This window comes from Leopardus geoffroyi, chromosome B3 (genome assembly GCF_018350155.1).
Source record: "Leopardus geoffroyi isolate Oge1 chromosome B3, O.geoffroyi_Oge1_pat1.0, whole genome shotgun sequence".
Taxonomy (NCBI): Eukaryota; Metazoa; Chordata; class Mammalia; order Carnivora; family Felidae; genus Leopardus; species Leopardus geoffroyi.
In genome coordinates this window covers 109129967-109150180 of record NC_059337.1, presented here as the reverse complement: position 1 = coordinate 109150180, position 20214 = coordinate 109129967, and positions in this window count along the sequence as shown.

Sequence of the window (20214 nt, the reverse complement as noted above, 5' to 3'; positions counted from 1 at the left end):
TCTCTAAAAGAAATCAAGCAGGGCAGAAGTGGGATAAGAGCTGAATGGAATTTGAGTATTGTCTGAGGAAAAAAGACTAAGGTGGCTTGTCCAAGAAGGGAGAGAGAAGCATAAGTCCTACATTTTAGCCATAGTTTACATTCTATGGCAGAACTGAGTCTTTATATTGCAAGTCCTCAATTCTGAAATGATATACTCCCACCATAAATGTAGGAACCATCGATATCAATGTCATCACAATTTCTTGATTTTTGTTAAGTAACTCCCCAAATAATCAAGTTATTTAATGGTCAGTGATTTTTGAGGAGATAATATTATTACCCCAATTTTACAGATAAAGAAACTAAAGCTTAGAAAGGTCAAAACTAGTACAAGGTAGTCAGTAAAGAGCAAAGCTTGGATTTGACCCAGGGAGTAAAAACTATTACAACTTTATTGCTTTTCCTAAATGTAGAAAAGATGATAGGATGATCTTTTCAATAAATAACAGGGAACTTCCTCCCCAGAAATCCTACACTGGGGTCTTCCCATTTTCCAAAGACAAGGTTAGAAACAGCCTTACAATTCTTCCTGGCCTCTCAAAAACTGATTCCACTGGTCCGTTTCTTCCCTTACACATCCACTTCCTCTTCTTTCTATTTGCTTTCACTCTCATCTCACCATACTTACTTTTCTTAGCTATAGTCTGCCAAGACAAAAGATAATATTCTACAAGGTTTAATTCAAGTATCCTAACTTTTGGTGAAGCCAGGTTCCTCATAACGTTTTAATAATCTCTTCATCTGCTTGTTTGTATGTGGTATAACACACACACACACACACACACACACACACACACAACATACAGGCATGTTTAGCACACAGCAATATATTCAGATAACTGACCTGCATTTGATTTTGTGCCAACTAGATTTTATCACTTTTGCAACTACTTTTAAGTAACCATATACTCTAAGGAAGTTGCAGAGAATATGCAAGAAGGTCGAATACACCCTTCACTCAGCCTCCCTCAACATCTTGCGTAACTATAGTGTAATATCAAGGTAGATAACCAATATTGGTAAAAGCTATGCCCTGAAAGGATCCTGTGGGTTCATATCCATCTATGGGAGAAAGAGTTCCAATTTGCAATGGTTGTTGGAGAACTGGCTCCTGTAAGAAAATGCCAGGATGCAGTGGTCACAGTTGACTCATGGACTATAGCATTGAAGTGCTTTGAGAAAATACCCTGATACATATGTATCGCATTACTATGGCAGTGGGTATGAACCATAGATCAGGGAATTCACATTGTAAACAAATGGCACTTGAATTGAAACTCAGGATACATGAGATATGGTCATTAACCACCAAATATTACTGAAAACTATCGCTCAGTACCCAGAGAAGGGTTCTATAGAAAATAAAGAAAAGAAAGAAGTCATGTTGTGGTGAGAAGTATATTGACTTTGGAATCAGAGTAGGGTTTGAATCCTGAATTTACCACTTACTTTTTTTTTTTAATTCCGGTATAGTTAACAGGTGGTGTTATATTAGTTCCAAGTGTAAAACACAGTGACTCAACAATTCTATACATTACTCAGTGCTAATCATGAGGTGTATACTTTCATCACCACCGCCTATTTCACCTATCTCCCCCACTCCCTCCCCTATGGTAACCATCAGTTTGTTCTCTATAGTTAAGATTTTGTTTCGTGTTTTGACTTCCCAACCCCCACGTTGTTCGTTTGTTTTTTTAATTACACATGAGTGAAATCATAGGGTATTTGCCTTTATCTGACTGATTTTTCTTAGCATCTTACTTTCTAGTTCCATCCATGTCATTGCAAATGGCAAGATTTCATCCTTGTTTATAGCTGCATAATATTCCAATGTACATATATACTGCATCTTCTTTATCATTTATCTATCGATGGACACTGGGATGCTTCCATAGTTTAGCTATTGTAAATAATGTTGCTATAAACTTAGGGGTGCATGAATAATGTTGAATTAGTGTTTTCTGTATTTTTTGTGTAAATACCCACTGGTGTGATTACTGAATCATAGGGTGGTTCTATTTTAACATTTTGAGGGTCCTCCATACTGTTTTCCACACTTTCTGCACCAGTTTGCATTCCATCCAAAGTGCACAGGGATTCCTTTTTCTCTATATTTCACCAACACCTGTTGTTTTTTTCTGTCTTTGACTATAGCCATTAGGACAGGTGTGAGGTAGTATCTCACTGTAGTTTTGATTTTCAGTTCTTTGATGATGAGTGAGGTAAAGAATCATTTCATGTGTCTGTTGGCCATCTGTATGTCTTCTTTGGAGAAATGTCTGTTCGTGTCTTCTGCCCCATTTTAAATGGATTACTTGTTTTTGAGTGTTGTATCAGTTCTTTATATATTTTGGACACTAACCCTTTATTAAATAGCTATGTCATTTACAAATATCTTCTCCCATTCCAAAGGTTGCCTTTTAGTTTTGTTGAATGTTTCCTTCATTGTGTAAAAAGTTTTTACTTTGATGTGGTCCCAAAAGTTTATTTTTGCTTTTATTTCCCTTGCCTCAGAAGACATATGTAGAAAAATATTGCTATGGCTGACATCTCAGGAGTTACTGCCTGTGCTCTCTTCTAGGATTTTTATGGTGTTAGGTCTCACATTTAGGTCTTCATTCATTTTGAATTTATTTTTGTGTATGGTTTAAGAAAGTGGTCCAGTTTTCCCAACACCATTTGTTAAAGAGACTGTCTTTTTCCCATTGCATACTCTTTCCTCCTTTATCAAAGATTAACTTAACATATAAGTATCATTCTAGTTCTATGAAAATGCTGTTGATATCTTGATAGGGATTGCATTAAATCTGTAGATTTCTTTGAATAGTTTCGACATTTTAACATTTGTTCTTCCAATCCATGAGCATGGAATGCCTTTCCATTTCTTTGGTCTTCCACAATATCTTTCATCAATTTTTATTTTATTTTATTTTATTTTATTTTATTTTATTTTATTTTATTTTATTTTATTTTACTTTATTTTATTTTATATTTTATTTTATTTTTAACATTTTATTTATTTTTGAGACAGGGAGAGACAGAGCATGAACAGGGAAGGGTCAGAGAGAGGGAGACACAGAATCTGAAACAGGCTCCAGGCTCTGAACTGTCAGCACAGAGCCTGATGCGGGGCTCGAACTCATGGACCGTGAGATCATGACCTGAGCCAAAGTTGGCCGCTTAACCGACTGAGCCACCCAGGCGCCCCTCATCAATATTTTATAGTTTTTACAGTACAGGTCTTTCACCTCTTTGGTTAAGTTTATTCCTAGGTATTTTATTATTTTTGGTGCAACTGTAAATGGGGTTTTCTTAGTTTCTTTTTCGGCTGCTTCTTTATTAGTACATAGAAATGCAACAGATTTCTGCAAATTGATTTTATCTGTTGGATAGAATAGGGAAGTTTTCAGCTATTATTTCTTGAAAAATATTTTCTGCCCCCTTTCTTCTGCTTCTTCTGGAATACATATAACGGAAATGTTATTATACTTGATGAAGTCACAGAATTCCCTAAGGCTATTCTGATTTTGCATTTTTTTTCTCATCTGCTCAGTTTGATTACTTTCATTATTCTGTCTTCCAGGTCACTAATTCATTCCTCTGCTTCCTCTAGCCTGCTCTTTATCCCAGTAAGTATATTTTTAATTTTATTTATTTTGTTCTTCATCTCTGGTTCTCTTTTATGTCTTTGTTAAGGATCTCACTGATGTCCTCCACTCTTTTCTCAACTCCACTATCTTCATGATCATTACTTTACATTCTCTATCAAGCATATTACTTACATCCATTTCACTTATGTCTGTTGCTGTGATTTTGTACTGTTCTTTCATTTGGTACATATTCCCCTGTGTCCTCATTTTGTCTAACTTTGTCTGTGTCTGTGTACCACTTAGTTTTAACTGTGACATTGGACAAGGTATCTAACCTCTCTGAGCCTCAGTTCTCTTACATACACAACAGGGCTGTTAATGATCATCCTATAGAATACTTTAAAGATGACATTCAAGAATGAACAAAATGTGTCCATTATTTAGTAAGGTCTTAGGAAATGTGGGCTTGAATTCTTTACTCCATACAAAGTATACATAAAAGCTATAGACTCACTCTCAAGAAACTTTCAGTCTATCTGGAAAGAGAGGCAATATCATTTAGAGATTATCAGGAGATGAAGTCAAGTGTTAAATGGAATTATATTTTCCCTACCTAACACTTAAAAATCACCAATCACATTTTTAAATGTTTGCCTTGTTTTTTCAATCAGTGCTTATTTTTTCCATATAGTATAAAAAGTATTAAACACATTTATTATCCCAGAGCTAGATGTCAAAATTCAGTCTTAAATGGCAAGCATTCCAGAGGACTTAGGTTCTCCTTTCAGCTGAAGTACTCGTACCAGTTCCCCTGTCAGAAATGTTTCTTTTGAAATTCTTATGTATTTGATTATTCATAATGTTTCTCATTGTAAAATATGCCTTATGACTGTACCAAAACAAACCTATTACATCTTGGACCTTATATATTTTCAATACAAATGATCTCTTAGATTACATTATATGTTTCATGATCTGAACTATATGCAGTACTCCAATCTACTGATTGGAGAATAATCATACAATCATTGGTAATTTTTAAAAAAATTATTTTGAAATAATTATACATTCACAGGAAGATGCCTTAAAAATATACAAAAAGTACAAAACCTACCAAAAAAGGACTCTTCACTCAATTTCCTCCAGTGATAACACTTTACAGAGCTATCAAAACCAGGAAATTGACAGTGGTAAAATCCACCATTTTATTCAGATCTCACAAGTTTTACATGTACTCATTTCTGTGTGGTTGGGTACACTTCTAGGCAATTTCATCATATATGTAGCTTTGTGCAACCACCACTACAATCAAGACAACTGTTCCATCACCATAAAGTTCGCTCTTATTACCTGTTTTAGCCATACCTACTGACCTCTCCATATACCTAAACCATGGCAACTTCTAATCTGTTCTCTATCTCTAATTTTATTATTTCAGTAATGTTATATAAATGGAATCATATAGTATATAATCTTTGAGTTTGGCTTTACTCAATAAAATTTCCTGGACAATCATCAAGGTTGTTAAATATATAAATAGTTCATTCATTTATTTGAATGCATTATGTTCCATGCTATGGATGCTTTTTGTTATTTATTTGTTCAATCACCTAACATTTAAGGACATTTGGGGTTTTTTTTCCCCCAATGATTGGCTATTACAAATAAAGCGGTTATAAACATTCATGTAAAGGTTTTTGTGTAAACATACATTTTTATTTCTCAGGGATAAATACCGAAGAGTATAACTGCTGAATCATATGGTAAGTATTTGTTTAGTTTTAGAAACTAACAAACAGTTTTTCAGAGCTACTATACCATTTAAAATTCCCATCAACAATGTATGAGTGATCAAATTGCTTCACAACCTCATTAGCATTTGTTGTTACCACTATTTTTTTTATTATAATAGGTGTGTAAAACACCAACTCAATTTGATTTTAGTTCGCATTGCCTTAATGATTAATGATGTTGAGCATTTTTTCAGGTGCTTTTTCACCATCCATACATCCTATTCAGTACTGAATATTGTGTTAGCTATTCCAGTTCCTTTGCCTTTCCATATAAATCTTAGAATATGCTCATCTATGTCTACTAAAATTCTTTGGAGTTGTAAAAGCAATTGCTTTAATCCTATAGAACAATTTGAGGAGACTTAGCATCTCTATTATGATGTGTCTTTTAATCTATGAAGATGATAAACTTTTCTAATTAGTCATCTTAGATTTCTTTTATTAACATTCTGTAAATTTTAGCAGACATTTTCTGTACATATTTTGTTAGATTTATACCTAAGTACTGAATTTTATTTGGAGCAATTATAAACAGTAGTGAAGAGTTTTATTTCCAATTGCTCATTTTAGTAAACAGACATGCAGTTAATTTTTATGTGTTTATCTTTCATTCTATGACCTTGCTGAATTTATTAGTTCTAGGAGCTTTTGGTAGATTCCTCAGGCTGTTCTCTGCAGACAATCGTGTGTCTACAAATAGAAATAATTTATCTTTTGCTCTATCTATAATCTTTTAAAATTCTTGCATTATTGCACTGGCTTGAAATTCCAGTTCAATGTTGAAGAAAAATGTATAAGTTGAGAGTTTTGAATTATTCTCAATCTTAAATGGAAAGAATTCAGTCTCACCATGAAGTGTGGTACTAGCTATAGTTTTTATATATGTGCTCTTTATGAGGTTGAACAATTCCCTCTGTTCCTACTCTGTTGAAAATGTTTATCGTAAATGAGTGTTGAATTTTGTCAAATGATGTTTCTGCATCATGTATGTGATCATATGATTATTCTTTGTTAGTCTTTTAACATGGTAGATTACATTAATTAATTTTCTAAAATTGAATCAGTACTGCATATTGGAATAAATCTCCTTTGTTGTAGTGTATTAATCTTTTCATATATTATTGGATTTGATTTCTTAATATTCTATTGAGGATTTCTCATTTAAGTTCATGAGACTTATTGTTTTATAGTTGTTGGGTACTATTTTGTATTTTGTCTTATTTTGGTATAAGGGTAATATTGGCCTCACAAAATATGAAGTGTTCCCTCTGCATCTATTTCTTGGAGGAAAATGTGTAAAATTGGCATTAAGTCATCTTCAAAATCTTTGGTAAAATTCCCTAGTGAAGCCAGCTTTACCTGGAGATTTCTTTTGGGGGATCCTTTAAACACAACTTCAGTTTCTTTAATGGATGTATAACAATTCAGGCTATATTGTTCAACTTAGCTGAGTTCTGTAACCAATTACTCCAAGTAATTGGTCTATTGCTTCTAGCTGATTTGTAAACAACTATGTACCAACTCATGTATGATTTTATAACTTTAATGGAAATTTCCTTTGTATGTACTTCATGATGAATATTCTGATCTATTTAAAATGTTTCCTAGTGACTTAGTATCATTTTTTAACTTTCTGATGTTTTTAGTTACAGCTGTGTACATGAGATGTTAGCCCCAACACTTAATGTCCCCATCTTGTCATGTTTTGAGTTTGACTAATTTCTCTTGCCTTTCATCTCCTCCCTCAGTATTAGTGGCTACTTCTACAGATAACACTGTGCTTACCACTAAGAAGCTCCTCCCTCTATTTTTCAGTAGTAATTTGATAATACAAATCCACCTAATATTTAGAACAATATATAGAGTATTTTGAAATTCAGGATTAAGATACAACAGACTTTTAATGATATGAGTCCTATTTAAAAATGGCAAAATGCTAACACCCACAGATGGAAATAACTTTTGTTAAGAAATATTGTGTAAAATATATTATTTTCATGTTTTTAAATATGCTACTAGGTACAACAATCTTGATTTCTTTAATCATATATCTTCCTATTACCATGCCCAGATTAACTCTCTAAGTGGTAACTTCACCAAAAACATAAGGCTAGTTATTAAAGTTATTAAACACTCAGATGTTAGAGAGTTGTTAAAAATTATTAAAACACTAAGATGGTTAAATATATAGTTAACTTGGAAATATTTATACATATCATGAGCCAGAAATTATATATGGTGGCATTCTTACATAAACATTTTGTTCTCCAGTTACCTGAAGAAACCAGGGAGCTAACAGAAATTTCTATTTTCTGAATATATCTTCCTAGGTTTTTATGATATTCTATTTGTCCAATAAGGACGAAATATATGACTATTTGCAAAAAATTTGAATTCTTTACTTACCTTCTCCTTCTAAGTAAGGACTCTTATCACTTTTTTTTTAATTACCAAAAAAGAAAAACTAGTAGTGAAAATTAGCTGTCGTACTTCCTACCCTGGAAATGATTCCATCTAGTTTATGTGTTTACATGCCATCCTTGATCAGAGTACTATGTTGAGATGGAGAAGAGCTGTATTCAGGAGTAATTTCTTCACTGGCGTTCCACCAGAAACCAGATTTATTGATTGAGAAGAATCACAAATGTCATAACCCTTCCTTTGTAACATTATCTTGCACCTTCTTTAGCTAGTTGAAAAGTACTCATGTTTCAAGACTGTTATGTCTAACATCATGTGAACATCCTACAATCTTCATAAAAACAATTCAGATCACCTGGACATTTTAATTTAATTTTATTCTATTCTAATTTTTCCTTTGTTTCTTCATCTCAATGGGGAAATAAATTAACTCTGTGTAAATAAGTTTACATTGCCTCAACTTTATCATTAATTCAATTTTAACTTTTATCTTCTGCCTTTTATTTTTTTAAGTTTATTTATTTATTTCTGAGAGAGAGAAAGAGAGATAGTGAGACAGAGAGAATCCCAAGCAGGCTCCTGACTGTCAGCACAGAGTCTGATGTGGGGCTCAAATTCACAAACCATGAGATCATGACCTGAGCCGAAATCAAGAGTAGAATGCTTAAGGTACTAACCCACCCCAGGAACCCCTGCCTTTGTTTTTTTAATGTTTATTTATTTTTGAGAGAGAGTGTGTGTGTGAGCAGGGGAGGGGCAGAGAGATAGGGGAACAGAAGATCTGAAATGGGCTTTTTGCTGACAGCAGTGACCCCAATGTGGGGCTTGAATTCACGAACCATGAGATCATGACCTGAACTGAAGTTGGACATTCAAAGGACTTAGCCACCCAGGTGCCCCTTTTCTGCCTTTTAGATAAATGATGTTTTTTAAGGGTTCTAGATATTGGAAGAGGAAGAAAAAAAGGGGTACTTCAGAATGAAAGATTTCAAAGGTAAGTTTCATTCATGTCATGATTTTGACCAAACTCTGGTTTGAAATTCTCATTTCTATTCTCTGAGGTTTTTATGTTGACCCCACACCACAGGTTGTGCTCTAATGGGCTCCATCCAGACAGCTTAATTTGGTCTCTTGCTTCTCTCTGTTCTTTTTTGCTATTTTGGATTTCACAAACAACACAAACAAACAAACAAACAAACAAACTAGAGGAGTTTCAGAGGAGCATGAGACTGACCCATGGCCTTATGCAGCTTAATACATAATTTCCTATATTGTACTTTCTTCTCTATTAGCAAGAAAGAATTTTGGTCCACAAACTCATGACACACTTATCTACTATTGATCTGAGACATGTGAGAGTTAAGAAAATGTACACCACTCCTCACTAGTTTGGGTGGTGTAGTCCTTATCATCTACTGCTCCCTAAAGCCAGAAATACACATTCTGTCTGGAAGGGTATGGGAAACTGTAAGAAAAGTTTGGGAAACTGTAGGAAGAGTCAACAAGGCACCCAGTCATATCCCATAAAGCCTGACCTCTCCTTATGTCATGTGGTCACTCAGGTAATATTCAGGTGACCCTTCAGAGAGCACATTTGCAGCCTCAAGTAACCCATAGTCTCGCTGTTGCTCCAGAGGCAATCACACTGGGTCTCCACATAACAACATCCAAACTCTTAGAAGAAAATTGAATATGTTTTATTCATCACTTATTCCTCTCTGCTTTTTTCCTCTCTAAAGCTCCATAATTTCAATGTAAGTGCTAAAACCTTTTTCCGTATTTTGGTTTTTATAAGCTGTATAGAAATTGCCACAATATGGAGATAGTGATATGTCTCTTACCTTCCTTTCCTCATGTCTCCTTCCAATTCCTGTTAAGGGTTATCTGTTCCTGCATCATTCCATACCCTATTCGAATAGTTCTAATTATTGTGTTTCCTCTTTTCAATCTTTTCTCTAAAACCAGGAACAATGTAGGTCTATCTTTCCAAAACCCATGTCCCCTTAAGACTTTTAATGGGGTTTAATCATTGGAAAGAATTTTCACTATGGAGGAAAGGAACTTGCTTCTGATATTTAGAAGGTAAGTTCATCTCTCTGAAGTTCAGCTTCACAAGAAGTCTAGTTCAGTCCAACTATCATATGGAAAGAAACAGAAAATGAATTCTTTGGCAAGTCCAGTATTCTAAATCACATTATGCTCTGCTTGCAATAGATGAATTTACTATCTCCTATGCAGGGACATTAAAAAATAATCACTCTTCCCTGTGATAATATCTTAAGAATTATAAGACATAATTCCTGCTCCTATCTTTCTTTAAATCTACTACCTGGTTACATGTTGGCTTTGACACGTGTACTTGGTTTGACCACCAAAGCAGTCGGTCAAAGAAATTATTTTACTTTTTCTGCATACCTATTTATCAGTATCTTTTGGAGGAAGAAAATTTCAGTGCATACCACTACATAAGCTGTCACCAAAAACGCACTGCTTGTAAGTGCTCAGTCTTCTCCATGAAATTCAAATTCAGGTTACTTTATTTTAGACTCTTTTTCTATATATAGACAGAGGTAGATTTATGATTGACAGGAGGAAAGGAGGGGGAGGAAAAAAAGATGACGAAAGAGACAGCAAGTGGAGTTCTAAGATGTCCTTATTGCTAAACCATTTGAAATAATTTTTGATTGACATATCAGATACAGAATTTTAAGAGCAAATGTAGGATATAGAATTTTAGTGAAGAGTAGACTTGATTTATTACTTTCTTAAGGTCAGAAGCATATAGGAATGCAGTAAAAAGATCACCCCATCTCCAAAAAGGGACCCAAAGCCCATGTGATGAGTTAAGTTTCCTAAAACCCTGAGGATAAAAACCACCCTATGGTGTTTGTATTAGCATTCATTCTATTAGTCATCACTCCTTTGGTTACAAGTTACATGAAGCAACTCAAACTTCCTCAGAGAAAAAAGGGAAATTACTAGTTCACATAACCCAGAAGGGATGGGTATAGCAGGAAAAGACTAAGACCAGGGACTTACATCTTTTCTCTCCCAGCCTCTCAGCTCTTCTTTCCCTTCTTGTGGACAGAACTCTCTGTTACTACAGACCAGCGTCTACAGGAGATATTTAAAAGTTCAAAAAAAATCTGTTTGTACCAAATAAATTGGAACTCTTATGCCAATGAAATCCTGTACCTTCTAAGGTAAATAAAATCTTTAAAGAAATATAAAAAAAAAAAAACTGCCTCAATATGCTCACCATGGATCCCTAGGATATAATCAGTCAACAATTGTATCAGTATAAATATTTTTATGAAATATTTTTCTGCCAGTTTCACATACAATGTACTTCTGAAGTAATAACTGAATTTCACTCTTATTCAATGCATGAAACAGAAGCTAATGTTTAGTATGCATTTTATCGGTTACTTGTATTATCTCATTTAATCCTCACCACAACTCAAAGATGTAATAAGTATTATTATCCTCATTTTACAGAAGAGATATTGAAACAACGAGAGATTTAGTACCTTCCCAAGGCCACACGGCTAATAAGTTCTAGAGCTGGGATAAGTAATGGAAGTTCTATGTGGAAAATAATCAGCATAAAATGTCATATACTGAGAGTATGTATATCTACTTGTTGTTCCATCAGAAGTCGATTTATATTTTCCTTCATATCTGAGTATATTCTCACTCTGGTTATAGAATGCTGACCTTAGTAAGATGAAATCAGTGATATTTGCACAATATACATGTTCAACACCCAACACTATTCCCAGCTTTTTAAAAAGTGCTACATTAAACGGAAAAAATGAAATAATGATATTATCATGTCCCAGTGGCTATCATAAAAGCAAATTTGTATCATTTTTTTCATGTTTTTATCTAAATTCCAGTTAACATACAGTGTAACATTAGCTTCAGGTATAGAATCTAGTGACTCATCACTTACATACAACACCCAGTGCTCATCACAACAGGTCCCCTCCTTACTACATCATCCATTTAACCTGTCCCCCCACATCCACCTCCCCTCCAGCAATCCTCAGTTTGTTCTCTATAGTTAAGAGTGTGTTTTCTGGTTTGTCAATCTTTTTTTTCACCTATGTTCATCTGTCTTGTTTCTAAAATTCCACCTATGAATGAAATCATATGGTATTTGTCTGTCTCTTACTGGCTTAGTATAATACTCTCTAGCTCCATCCATGTCATTGAAATAGCAAGATTTCATTCTTTTTGAAGGCTAAGTAATATTCCATTCTCTGTGCGTGTGTGTGTGTGTGTGTGTACACATACATATATACCATATCTTCTTTATCCATTCACCAGTCAACAGACATTCAGGCTCTTTCCATAATTTGTTTATTGTTGATAATGATGCTATAAATATCAGGGTGCATGTATCCCTTTGAATCAGTATTTCTGTATCATTTAGGTTAAATACCTAGTAGTGCAATTGATAGATTATAGGGTAGTTATTTTTAACTTTTTGAGGAACCTCCATACTGTTTTCTAGAGTGGCTGCACCAGTTTGCACTTTCACCAAAAGCATAAGAGGGTTCCTCTTTCTCTGCATTCTTGCCAACTCCGGTTGTTTCCTGTGTTGTTAATTTAAGCCATTCTGACATGTGTGAGGTGATATCTCATTGTGGTTTTGATTTGTATTTCCTGATGATGAGTGATGTTGAGCATCTTTTCATGTGTCCATTAGCCATCTGGATGTCTTCTTTGGAGAAATGTCTGTTCATGTCTTCTGCCCATTTTTAACTGGATTTTTTGGGGGGTGTTGAGTTTTATGAGTTCTTTATATATTTTGAATAGTAATCTCTATCAGATATGTCATTTGCAAATATCTTATCCCATTCCGTCGGTTTCCTATTAGTTTTATTGAATGTTTCCTTTGCTGTGCAGAAGTTTTCTATCTTGATGAAGTCCCAATAGTTTATTTTTGCTTTTGTTTTCCTGAAAGAAGTGGATAAATTCCTAGAAACATATAAACTACCAAAATTGAAACCAGAAGAAATAGAAAACTTGAACAGACCTATACCACCAAAGAAACCGAATCAATAATCAAAAATCTCCCAACAAACAGAAGTCCAGGGCCAGATGGCTTCTACCAGACATTTAAAGAAGAGTTAATACCTGTTCTTCTCAAACAATTCCAAAAAATAGAAAGGAAAGGAAAACTTCCAAACTTATTCAATGAGGCCAGTATTACCCTGATTCGAAAACCAAAGACTTCACTAAAAAAGATAACTATGTCAATATCCCTGATGAACATGATTGCAAAATCTCAACAAAATAAGTTTCAACAAATTTTAAGAGACTGAAGTCATACCATGCATCTTTTCTGTTCACAATGCTATGAAACTAGAAATCAATCAAAAGAAAAAATCTAGAAAGAACAGAAATACATGGAGGTTAAATAACATGCTACTAAACAGTGAATGGGTCAACCAAGAAATCAAAGAGGAATTAAAAATGTATGTGAAGAAAAATGAAAATGAAAATATAACAATCCCAAATGTTTAAGATGCAGCAAAAGCTATTCTAAGAAGGAAGTTCTCAGCAAAACACCATACCTCAAAAAGCAAGAAAAATCTGAAACAACTTAATCTTACACCTAAAGGAGCTAGAAAAATAAGAACAAACAAACCCAATAACCAGTAGCAGAAAGGAAATAATAAAGGTAACAGCAGAAATAAATGTAGTAGAAACAAAAAAGAAAACAACAACAACAGAACAAATCAATGAAACCAGGAGTTGGTTCTTTGAAAAGATCAACAAAATTTATAAGCCTTCATTTAGCCAGACTCATAAAAAGAGAGGGGGGCGGGAGAGAGAGAGAAGACTCAAATGAACAAAATTACAAATGAAAAAGGAGAAATAACAACCAAAACTACAGAAATATAAAGAATTATAGGAGAATGTTATATGCCATAAATTGGACAACCTAGAAGATATGGACAAATTCCTAAAACCATATAAACTCCCAAAACTGAATCAGGAAGAAATAGAAAATTTGAATGACCAATTACCAGCAATGAAATTGAATGAGTAACCATAAAACTCCCATCACACAAAAGTCCAAGACCAGATGGCTTCACAGGTGAATCCTACCAAAGATTTAAAGAAGAGTAATATGTATTCTTCTCAAACTATTCCAAAAAATAGAAGAGGAAGGAAAACTTTCAAATTCATTGTACAAGAAGGCTTCCATTACCCTGATACCAAAACCAGGTAGATACTATAAAGAGAGAGAGAGAGAGAGAGAGAGAGAGAGAGAGAGAGAGAGAGAGAGAACTACAGGCCACTATTTCTGAAGAGCATAGAGCAAAAATCCTCAACCAAATAGTAGCAAACCAAATCCAAGAATACATTCAAAAGTTCATTCTTTGCGATCAAGTGAGATTTACTGACAGGATGCAAGGGTGATTTCATATTTGCAAATCAATCAACATGATACATCACAAAAAAAAGAGAAAAACCAAATAGTTATTTCAATAAATGCAGAAAAAGCATTTGACAAAGTACAACATCCATTCATGATAAAAATCCTCAACAAATAGGTTAAGAGGAAACATACCTCAACAAAATAAAGGCCACATATGAAAAACACAACTAACATCATACTTACTGGTGAACAACTGAGAGCTTTTCTCCTAAGATTGGAAACAAGACAAGAATGCCCACTCTCACCACTTTTATACAACATAGTACTGAAAGTCCTAGCCATTGCAATCAGACAATCAAAAGAAATAAAAGGCATCCAAATTGGGAATGAAGAAGTAAAACTTTCACTATATGCATATGACATAATACTATATACAGAAAACCCTAAAAACTCCACCAAAAAATTGCTAGAATTGATATACAAATTCAGTAAAGTCTCAGGATACAAAATCAACATAAAAAATCTGCTGCATTTCTGTATATCAATAATAAAGCATCAGAAAGAGAAACTAAAATCAATCCCATTTACAATTGCACCAAAACAGTAAGATTCCTAGAAATATACCTGACCAAAGAGGTGAAAGACCTGTAACCTGAAAACTGTAAAACACAGATGAAAGAAAGTGAAGAAGACACAGAGAAATGGAAAAACATTCCATGCTCATGGACTGGAAGAACAATATTGTCAAAATGTCAATACTAAGCAAAGCAACCCATACATTTAATGCAATCCCTATCAAAATAACACCAGCATTTTTCACAGAGCTAGAACAAACCAACCTAAAATTTTTATGGAACTACAAAGACTCAGACAGCCAAAGCAATCTTGAAAAAGGAAAGCAAAGCTGGAGGCATTACAATTCTGGACTTCAAATTATATTATAAAACTATAGTGATCAAGACAGTATCAAGACAGTACTGGCACAAAAACAGACACACAGATCAATGGAATAGAAGAGAAAACCCAGAAATGGGCACACAACTACTTCTTCGACAAAGCAGGAAAGAATATCCAATGGAAAAAAAAAGATAGTCTCTTCAACGAATGATGTTAGGAAAACTGGACAGCAACATGCAACAGAATGAAACTGGACCACTTTCTTGCACCATACACAAAAATAAATTCAAAATGGATGAAAGATATAAATGTGGGACAGTATACCATCAAAATCCTAGAGGAGAATACAAGTAGTAACATCTTTAACATTGACCATAGCAAATTATTACTAGACATGTCTCCTGAGGCAATGGATGCAATGTTGAGACATGAAATATATTGGGATTTTTCAGTTTACATTGGTATCTTTTGTGCATATTTGGTAACGCAGAAATGGTACATCAAAAGGACAATCAGCCCAAGAAATTTGAGTTGCTTACTGTTCGTCACTATATAGCAGAAACAAAGTGGTCTTTCTCTCAGCCCTAAACATGTCAATCTCCCAAGGGCTGACTACATATGGTGATGTACAAAGTGAGGAACAAAATAAAGGAAGAGAATTATTCTAACCCTGAGAAGCTAGGAAGTAGAAAAAGTAACAACTTTTTCTAATTCTGTAAAATGGCTAGTATTCAGCATATGATAGTGAAAAATATCTTCTGTTGACTTACTCTTTAAATATTAACAATGAATAAATTCTTAAAAGTATTTTTATTAGTTCTCAGTATTACTGTGATAAAGTAACTATAAGACAAGGTACCAGAGTGAAGATTTTTCACATTATACCTTTACTCTTTTATTCTTCACTCTATCAAAATATTTTGTCATGCAAGAGCATTTCTTTTATGAATCAGTATAGCTTTTCTCTTATCACAGAAGCAGTTTCAATTAATAAAACAGCCGCCTTACATTTGCAAATGAAGTAATTCAAGCTGAAGCCACCAGCAGAGGAAGGAGTGCCATGGGACCAAGGACTACATGATTTAACAATGTGTTGCAATTAGAAATGTATCATTCGGGAAATTACCTAGAATATGCTCATGAACTGGTAACCACCTTGACTGTCACCAGAGCAAATGAAAATTAGCACATATTTAATAACTTGTGCATGCAGATTTAGAATGTATTATTCAAAATTCATGGAAATGAATCATATGCCGTTATTTAATCTACAATGCTTTTCTTATTTTGCATCATCTCACGCAGTCAAATGATTTAATGTACTTTTAAGTATTATTAAATAAGCTTGAATGAAGGTTAAAAACTTAAATGTTTACACATTTTGTGCATGTATGTACATAGCTATCTTGGAATAATTTTTGTGACACTTTCTATTTACAGTTCATTAGCTAACACTTCTTTTAGCCGGGTGTACATTTAATAATCTCTTGACCCTTTATCCTTTGTCAGTGCTTTCAATAAAATTCAAATTCAAAGGCAAAATAATGCAAACGTATTTGTGTAAGTCTGTTTCACTTATGTCTGCCATTTTTAAAAATTAAAATCATGTGGACCAATTTATATGTGAGACTTTCCTATATGCTTCAAAGAGAACATTATCTGTGGAAAGCTGTACGGGGGAACTGTCTGGTTGAGTCTGTGCATCTGTGCACATGTGTGTTCACCCATCCATTTGAGTGAATGCATGGGGAAGGATAAGGAACAACTTGAAAACTGATGAACTCATTTCTCATTCTGCACATATCAGTAAGGCAGAGATGATCAGTGGAGTCAGAAGTCATACCTAAAGAATCTTGAACTCTGCCTTATCACTAATATTGTCTGATGTGAAAAATTCAATATGCAAGACTGAAATCAGTAAAATAATGAGAGGTCCTGAATTTATCTAACCTATTTAAATATTGCTTGATCCAGTCCTCTAACTGCCCCAAGAACATGTATATTTAAAAAAATTCTTATCAGCATTTTGTCATAAGACACTTATTGGACATAACTCTAATTTGTTCTAATGAAGGAAAAATTATTCCAAAGCAAAATACCAACAGTAAATCTGAGCCATTCCCAGTGATTCCCAGTAACCTGAGTAATTTCTTAGAAAAATGCCTCTAAGAATAGAAAAAGCTAAAACCAGTAACAGAAATCTCAGACTCTGGATATCCTTGAATCACAGCTTAAAAAGTTATTTTTGAAGTGTGTTTCTCAGATCTCTGAACTGCCATGAAATCTTCAAATGCACTGCTAATTTATTTTCATAAATTTTCTATTGTATAAAAATATTTAACAGGTAAGAAATCTGCATCTCAGGTTTGTTTGCTTGTTATTTATTAATCAATTCTAAGCTCCAATAGAGCAACAAAGGAATCTTACTAGTAATACTAAGCCTTTGATGCATGCTTTGCAGAGCAATGATTCAGAAGGTTGGACTGGTCAAGTCTAGGGTAGTTTATTGTTAATACTATAAAATTTAATAGAGACATGATTCTTATATGTAAGTGTTAAGAAAAAGTTGCATATTCATTATCGAGACTTTTTCTGAGTGAAAAATACAAACACTGGCTGTTACAAACCCAACTGGAAAAATGTAGAATATCAATAAAAATTTTCTACAAAGACGTCTTTAGTGCTAATATTAACATTTACAAATCAAATCAATGTGGATTATTTTCATTTCAAAAAAGAAGTTTAGTTACTTTAACAAAGAATTTAGTGCAGATTTCCTTCTCCTGGTATAAATAAGTATCTTTTTCCAAGGGTGCCTGGGTGGCTCAGTTGGTCAAGCATCTGACTTCAGCTCAGGTCACGATCTCATGGTTCATGAGTTCGAGTGCTGCATCAGGCTCTGTGCTGACAGCTCAGGGCCTGGAGCCTATTTTGGATTCTGTGTCTCCCTCTCTCTCTGCCCCTCCCCTTTTGCTCTTTCTCTCTCTCGCTCTCTCAGAAATAATAAAAACCTTTTTAAAAAATAAGTATCTTTTTCCAGATAATAACACAAATAATGAAGGCATTTAGGTACCAAAGCTTGGAAGTCACTACCAAGGATACACAATGAGAAATCTAAAACATTAAATATTTTGTAATGGAAGATGTTAAAAACAAATTGGCTAGGCATAAATTTGATATCCTTGAGCTGAATAAAAGAACAGCAAATAACATTTCCAGAAATTAAGTGATGTGTATCAAAACTTTTTAAAATATTTTACCCTTTGACTCAACAAATCTTCTATGATATCCTAAGAATACACCGAATAAGTGAATACAGATAAATTTCCAATGGTCTTCATTACAGGGTCATCTGAGAACAGTTCAAATTTCCCAGAATAGGGAAATAATAAATTATAGTATATCCATACAATGCAACTCTATAAACCACTGAGGACAATAATGTAGATGATGATACATACAATTTGCATGGAAAGAAGTTAGTGATGTAATGAGTAAAAGAGCAGGTTTTGCAACCTTATGTAAAATATATACAATAAATATTTGCTTCCTTATCAAGCATGTGCTTATATAGGTATAGGATGGGAAGATGGTGTGTGGGCATATCTGGCTGGTTTTAGTTTTGTTTATGCATATTTTTCTAATTTTAAATAACAAATACATATAACAAGTACAATAAAATTATTTTTTATTATTTAAAAGAAATGCAGTAAGATGTTCATTCTGGAAATGGTTTAAATAACATTGCTGTGACGTGCTATGAGGTTATATGTTTTTCTGGTTTTTAACTTTTTAAATATCATACTCCATCATTGTGGTGTTTTTTAATATCTCACCTCTATGTGACTAGCTAAAATATTTGTATTTTCATGTGAATAACTCCTACCGCATTTAAATTTTACTGTAAGTTTCATTATTCTAAGTAATACACTAGCCTGATGAATTTTATTAAAATAATGTAATTAAGAAAATGTTTCTTCTAGCCCTTTAATCTGTGATTATTTCAGTAATATTATGACAAGGCAGTTTTTTCTTAATATTATGTAAGGATTTTATGGATGTTAATTTTGCATACAAGAGAATAGAAATATTAGGAAGAAAAAATTCTAGAAAACAAAGAATTGAAAGAATAAAGATATCAATTTGTCTTAGACCATTTTTTATCTACCTTTAAACAGTGCATCTTTTATTAATTTTTAAAATTGTTTTCAGCTTATAAACCAAATTTGTATAAGCTGTTTCAAGGAATAAATTTCTGGAATAACAAAATAACTTAATGCTTAAAATACAGAAATATCCTAGCCGAAAGACGCAGAATTATTTTTCCAGCCTATTATGCAACTATTCCCATGTAAAAGGGATAAATAAAAGATATATGGGTAGAAGATAAATCTTGCATATTCTCATTTTCTTTCAGCATGACCCTTGTGAAATGGGTACCCTGAAAGGTCTGCATACATTTGTTATGTATTATTTTAAATGTTCCCTTAACTGTACACATGAATATGCACATTCTTCTCACTTTTGTCTAATATCCATTTCATAGTGGGCTTCGCTGTACTGCCAATGAAAGGAGACACAGGTTCTTGCCTCACTTATATTCCACTAATATATCACTTTAATTATTTTTAAAAATTTATTTTAAGTAGGCTCCATGCCCAACACGGGCCTCAAACTCAACCCTGAGATTGAGACTGGCATGTTCTACCATCTGAGCCAACCAGCCACCCCTTACTTTAAGTGTTTCCTGAGTAGCAACCATAAGATCTATTCTCTCTCTCCTTTACCTTTGTTGTGTTAACAATACATACCTAGTACATTTTCTTACTAGAGGTTGTTCTCTAGGGTTAACCCTAAGGTGCACAGGGTTCCAGGCAAACATATTTGCAGAGTCCCAATAGCTCTTTGTCAGATACAGTGATTTATTCTAGAAGAATATGTGGAGAAGTGGTACTTACGTATTTGTTTATTGTCTAGTCAGTGCACATGGAGATTCTTCCTAGTGTATAAATACCATGTCTTTCTGCTCAGGTCAAGAAACCATTTCTTAATTTTCTTTATTGTCAAATGTGCTG